Source organism: Nicotiana sylvestris, chromosome 10, assembly GCF_000393655.2.
Source record: "Nicotiana sylvestris chromosome 10, ASM39365v2, whole genome shotgun sequence".
Taxonomy (NCBI): Eukaryota; Viridiplantae; Streptophyta; class Magnoliopsida; order Solanales; family Solanaceae; genus Nicotiana; species Nicotiana sylvestris.
In genome coordinates, this window is record NC_091066.1 from 165,519,755 (window position 1) to 165,526,558 (window position 6,804).

At 32.8% G+C, this 6,804-nt stretch overlaps 1 long non-coding RNA gene across 1 annotated transcript; it reads left to right on the forward strand.

Moving 5' to 3' along the window:
- The first annotated feature begins 553 nt into the window (after nucleotides 1-553).
- Nucleotides 554-2,452, forward strand: LOC138880281 (uncharacterized). The gene is made up of 2 exons (XR_011402759.1): nucleotides 554-809; nucleotides 2,381-2,452. It is a non-coding gene; the product is annotated as an uncharacterized lncRNA (long non-coding RNA).
- The last annotated feature ends 4,352 nt before the right edge of the window (nucleotides 2,453-6,804 follow it).

Here is a 6,804-nt window from a genome sequence, read left to right on the forward strand (position 1 = left end):
GCGTTAATTGTTATTGGGAGTTAATTTGCGCTTTTATAACTTAATTTAGTTCTTAATAATAGTTTAAGTATTTTTATAATTTAGTTTTAGAAAAAATAAAAGAAGAAAAGAGAGCGAAAATATAAAGAAAGTCGGAATTAGGCCTCTTCTTCAATTTCAAGCCACAGGCCCAAAAAATGGCCCAATCTTCCCTACGACCCAGTCCATTTCGAACTGGGTCGACCCAGTCCATAACCCAAAAGACCCAATACCCCTATCTTGCATTTCAAAGACACAAAACAAAACAAAACAAAAAAAAAAACAAAAACCCTAAAAATGACCTAAGTCATCCGCCCCCCCTATCATTCTTCTTCTTCTTTTCTTCTTTCTTCTCCAAACTCTAAAACACACATCCATGGCTGCCATGGCTAAGCTCCAGCAGCTTAATCTCCTTCGACACAAGCGCACACACCACCAAGAAGCCCATCTTCTCCATGTCAAGCTCAAAAGGCTCGTCCATGGCTGCGTCTTCGTCGTCAACCCATCGCCATGTTTGTTGCTTTTTCTTGCTGCCTCTGCGTCGTCCATGGCTTCCCGAACTGCTGCTCCATTTTCTCCATAAGCTGCTGAACGCAGCAGCAGTAGACGACCAGCTGCTGCCCGTGTCCAGCTGCGACGAGCAGCCATGGCTGTCCGCGACGCTGCCGCTGCTCCTCCTTCCTCCGCCGCTGCTTCTACTTCTTCTTCGTCTTCGTCGTCCTTCGTTCGAGCTTTGGTCGAGGCTTGGACAGATTTATTTACAATCAAAGTTCGTCGTTGATTCATCTCCGGTTAGTTGTTTTTGAGTTTTATTTTTGTTCATATTTTGTTTGATATTTTCCGGATCCAAAATCGTTAAATGATTTAATCCTTGTTTTGTTCGTTGTTCATCTTTGAAATAATTTTCTATTGTGTTCATGTTGTTTGTTAAATTAATTTTCAGATTTCAAAATAGAAGTTTAATTAGTTGTTTTCATGTTTATTTCATGTTTGTATTATTGTTTAAGTAAGTATTTGTTAGTTTGATGTTTGTTAGATTCAAATTGAAATTTAATCAACTATTTCTTCAATTTGTTTCATGTGTTTATGTATTGTTAGAAATTGTTAATATTGTTAAGTTCAAGTTTAAGTTCATAATTGTTTCTTCGTCGATCTTGTTATTTGTTTAAAGAATTTAGTTGTATTAAAGGAATATATTGTTTTAATCGTTTAATCCGTCATGTTTGTTGTCTTAAAATAGATTCATTCATGTTCATACTTTGTTTGGATGATCTTGAATCCGAATTTTATATAGTTTGATTTCTTGTTTACCATTTATGATTATTGCTTGAATTGTTCTCATAATCTTGTTTTAAGTTTAATATAAGAATTGTTTGTTGTAATGTTGTTAGAGTTGATTTTAAGTTCAATATGATTGAATTTAGAAATCTTCATACTTTGATTGTTGTTGTTGTTGAATCCGAAAATAGGATTGTTTGTTGCTAAAATATTGTTCAATCAAATTTTAGTTGTTCTTTGTTGTTCAATTCGTGTTCATGTGATTTGTTGTTGAAATGTTGTTAAAATCGTGTTCATGTGATATTGTTGTTATGATGTTCATCCATGTTCATATTGTTGTTTGAACATTGTTAGAAATTGATCATATTGTCTATATTTTGGTTAAGTTTGATTAATTGATGTGTTATAGCTGATGGGTAGTTTGGTAAATTTGTAATACGTTCAGGGGTAGTTTGGTAATTTCAGTAAGGTCGGAAGGGGTAGTTTAGGAATTGTACATTTTGAAATTGTTTATTTGAAGCATGGGGGACAAAATGAAATGGGGTGGGTTGTGATATGATTATTTAATATAAAGGGGGACAAGATTTAAATTAAAGGGGAATCTTGCATTATTTTAATTAAAGCATGGGGGACAAAATATAATGGGGTGGTGTGATATGTTTATTTAATGTAATGGGGATGAGTGGAAAGATAATGGGTTGGGTAGAGAAAAAGTATTGATTTAATTGATTAAAAGATTTATGGGATGAGATTATATATATGGGAAGTCTTGAAGACAAATGAGAATAACAAGAAATACAGATAGAGAAAAAAAAACGGACAGAGAATAGAAGAAAGAAAAATTCCGAAAAATATTTAAGCTTTCAAAATAAAAATAAAAGCTAAAAAAATCTACTGCTTTCTTTCTTTGTTTGAAATTAGTATTAATGGTTGTTGTTACATTTAAAGCTTAAAGCTTTTGTTTTTGGGATTACTACTCCACCGGTCTGTTACTGGGTTGTTACTGTTGCTGGGCAGTTGTTGCTATTGCACTGTTATTACTGTTGCTGATTTTCATCTTCATTTTCTTTTGCTTCAATATCAGGTACATATCTTTTAAACTCATGTTGTGAAGAACTTCAACATGGCAAGTAAATGAAGTTTGGAATTATAAGGATGTCTTCTACTCATTTAAATTTTATTAGTTTAAATTTCAGTTTTGTTTTAGTTGGTTAATATAGTATTAAATCAATTAGTAGATTAGTTCTCTTTCTTAATAACTAATGGCTTAGTTATTTTAGGAACGCGATCAACTCATTTCTTTTAATATATGAAATAATGTCAATGATTTTTTTTACAAAATATAGAGTTAAGTGTTTGCAAATAGTCGCATAGGCAGAGAATAAGAATTGGTTTATTTATCTCAAACTCAATCTTTGTAAACAAATTAACCAAACAATTATAACTTTGGACTAAAAATAAGTATATGAGAAGGATATGGGATTTACAAGCACGAATTGCAACATTTTATGTCAAGGATATGTAGAAATAGAATTCGCATTAAATGTAACAATAAAAATTCTTCAGAAACTATTAATTTGTTTATCAAATTAATTCTTTTCCAGTTTTATATGCGATTCAATTTTGGATATGTTAATGTTGTATCCACGATAAAAATGGTAGTATTTTTAGTTACATGTTGTTTGTTTCTTTTTCATATCATTAATTCTTTAAAATTTGAATAGTTTTGAGGTATATAATTCATACGCGTAAAATAAGACTTGTAGCAACGCCTAATAAATTTTGAATTCTTTGTCAAGAAATTTGGTGGCATCCCAATCGGTAATTCTCCACGATTCTTACATTTAAAAATAGATAGATGCAATAAACATTTATGGAAAATCTATACTACTATTAAGAATCTTTTGCGTGATTAGGGATGCGTTCGCGTAACCTGATTATATTTCTAAAAGCAATTCGGATTATGCGTTCGCGCAACTTCGAACGAACATTTAATAAAAGGGGGCTCTTCGGAGAATATCAATATTAATTTCATATAACTCGAGATGTGCGGTTCAATATTTAATTATACAAGAGCGACGATCGTTCTTAATTTTATTTTTAGCACAATTTCGAACTTAAGTTTTTTTTTATATAATAAAAAATTTCGAAAAACAAATAAATAAATAATAATTATTATATTGTGTATACGTACGCGTGACACGATTTTCACGTTAAAAAATATTAATATATAAAAACGAATACACGTACGCGTGATTCGATTCGAAGAAGGGTCTTTAATTATAAACAATTTAAATAGAAGCGGTAACAATAAAATCATGCAATAAAAATGTATTTAATAAATCAAAATAATCAAGCCAAATATAACATCTGAGCGACCGTGCTAGAACCACGGAACTCGGGAATGCCTAACACCTTCTCCCAGGTTAACAGAATTCCTTATCCGGATTTCTGGTTCGCAGAATAATAAACAGAGTCATATTCTCCTCGATTCAGGGATTAAAATTGGTGACTTGGGACGCCTTAAAATTCCCAAGTGGCGACTCTGAAACAAACAAACAAATCCCGTTTCGACTGTCCTTTAATTGGAGAAAACTCCCTTGCACCCTCGCGGGTGCGGAAAAAGGAGGTGTGACACCTAACACCTTCCCCTTGGGATAATTTCAAGCCCTTACCCAATCTCTGGTTACTCAAAGCAAACCCCTCCTAGTGTCCTAATGCACTTTAATCATTAGGTGGCGACTCTTCACTTCAAACCCAATTCCCGAAAAGGGAACGAGTTGTCCTCCCAAATGTCACAAACCCGATTTTCGCGACATTGATGATTAAGACTTTTTTTTCCAATTAAAAGTGTTAGGGAAAATAGTATAGAAACTAATACTTTAATTGATATATTCAATCAAATAAAAAAACTTTATTCTTTTTCAACTAACACTTCATATAACAGTTGCCTCAGTGAAAATGATTTTTTCAAAATTAAAATTAATAAAATCTTATCTAAGATTAATAATGACTAAATGGATTGATGACTTTTTGGATAACCAAAGTGGATTTGCTATAGTATCAATTGGAAAGAAATTTTTCAGAAAAAATCAATTATAAGAGTTATTAATCGAATTATTAAAGGTTTTATATTTAAAGAAAAAACTAAGGCCTCTTATTGAAGTTTGGTTTTACGCCCCCAATTTCATTAAGCCGCCCCTGGCATGAACACGTAATAAAATGTACCAGGCTATCTTTTTTTAAGTGGGTTAAAACTAGATATTTTTAATCTCAGTAAAGCAAAAATACTAGTACGTGATTTCTTACCTTTTGCTCAAGTAATAAATAACAATTTTCGATGCCTAATAAAGGGTGATAGATAATTAGATATCAATAAAATAATATAGATGCATACAACTAGCTCCGACACCACTATTATAGAAAGAAAGAAAAAAGTTGGTTTAAACTTGGTTCATTGTGATATTCGAAAAAAGAACTTGGTTTTGTTGTCAATAGTGTCAGCCACTTTACACTGCCACATATTCTCAAATTTCTCATAAAGGCAAGTCAACCTTGTAAAGCAACAATTTGGCTCCTAATATTGGGAACTATCTGTTTAGAATAAAAGATAGTTAAATGATTAAGACCTCACAGTTATTTAACTAAATTTCATTTAAAAATTTACAACCAAGCTGATTATGATTAGAGATGATAGGATAATTGAGGACTTGTATTGGAGTTTCTTGGACTTTTGCAAGGAATATTGTTATTTGTTTAAAAATATATATTGGAAAATAAATCACACTTAATAAAGGGGTTGTCCAATAATTTCATTTTGACGTTCTTTTTTTTTTTTTGGAGGGTTTTGTTTATCTTTTATGTAACAAAGTCAAAGGATACAGTACGAGCACTTTGTTGCATCATGTTTTCTAAACTACTGGAAAATAATTATTTTCGTATACATTACAACTTCAATTAAGCTCCAACATAAAGTAAGAGAAAGAAACCCAACAAACAAAACAGACAAACTTTAGCCTTTAAGCAAACTCTATTATGCTAAAAAGAAAATTATTTGATTTAGGTTTTGCTATTATCTTAACATTGAACGTTTTTATTATCAACGATCATCTCACTCTCTACTAATCTGGTCAACTCTGACATTTTAATTATCATCTGTTGTTGTTCAAATTCTACAAAGACATAGAAGTGTTTTTTCTTCCTTGTCAAATTCTATTTGAGAGACTTCGTTGAACATCATCAATTTTATTCCTCCTCATAGACTATGACATCCTCGAAGGAAAGAGAGATGAAAAAAAATCCATAAGGGTGTGTTTGGAATGATGGAAAATATTTTCGTGTAGAGCAAGTGGTTTTCTTGCTTATTTTATGATGTTTGATTAGTAAGGAGAAAATATTGTTGCAAAAATATTTTAATATAATTTAGACAAACACTATAATTCCGGGCCTGGGCCCTAAACCTCGACCCCATGACCCCTAACCCTCAACCCCGACCACGACCTTAATTCCGACCCTCAGACTCGACAGCTAACACTCCGCCGCTTTAGATCGCGAAGTCTGGATCGAGCGTGGGAGGCATGGCGGGAGTTGATGGGGTCAGGGATGGAGGGAAGGGGAAGGGGCGCGAAGGTGGGATTTTTGCTAAGGAGGGGGAGGTAGGTTGAGCGTGAGGTAGGAGGGTGGACGAGGGGTGTCGGGGTAGGGGTCAGCGGGGCGTGAGGTCGGGATACAAGGTGGTAGGTTAGGATCTGGAGTTCGATCGGGGTGGTGAGGGAGTAGATTGGAGGGGGGAGTAGGGGGCGAGTAAGGTTGAAAGAGGGTTTTAAAAAATATTTTTCCTCCTCTCGTAAGGAAGTCACTTTACACCAATTGAAGGAAAATAAATTAATTACAAAAATACGTTTCACAACACTTAAGTCAGCAAAACATGAGAAAATTAGAAAAAAATTTCCTTCCTGCTAAACACACCCTAAAGCTCTATCAAGAGTCATGCTTAAGACTTCTATTTGATTTGATATGCATAATTCCCCATCAACACTAACAACTTGATATATATATAAGGATTTCAAATAGATTTTTTATAATATAATTGTCACCAACCATAAGCGTACAATTAACATATGGCTAAGGGAATTGTTAATTAGCCATATTAATTATACGGTGTTTACTTGTTCTTGTTTCTTAGCCCATTTGAATCTTGTTGTTCGATATTACTAAAAATCAACTTTACAAAGTCATTATGCAACATCAACTATACTGCTCTTAATGAATTCCAATATATATGTGATGTTAATTAATTTAATAGAGATGTGGATAAACTGTCTCAATCATAGTTTAGTCAAGAAGACTTTGTACTAAGCCTTTGGAGTTTAGTGATAAGTCTCAATAACTATCAACAAAAGACCAAAATTATGAATATAATAGTAAGGTTTTTTTAGGTCTGATAGTGTAGGATGATATTTTCAATATTAATAAAGTGCCAAGTGGTCCAAATTAGTATGCTCTAAT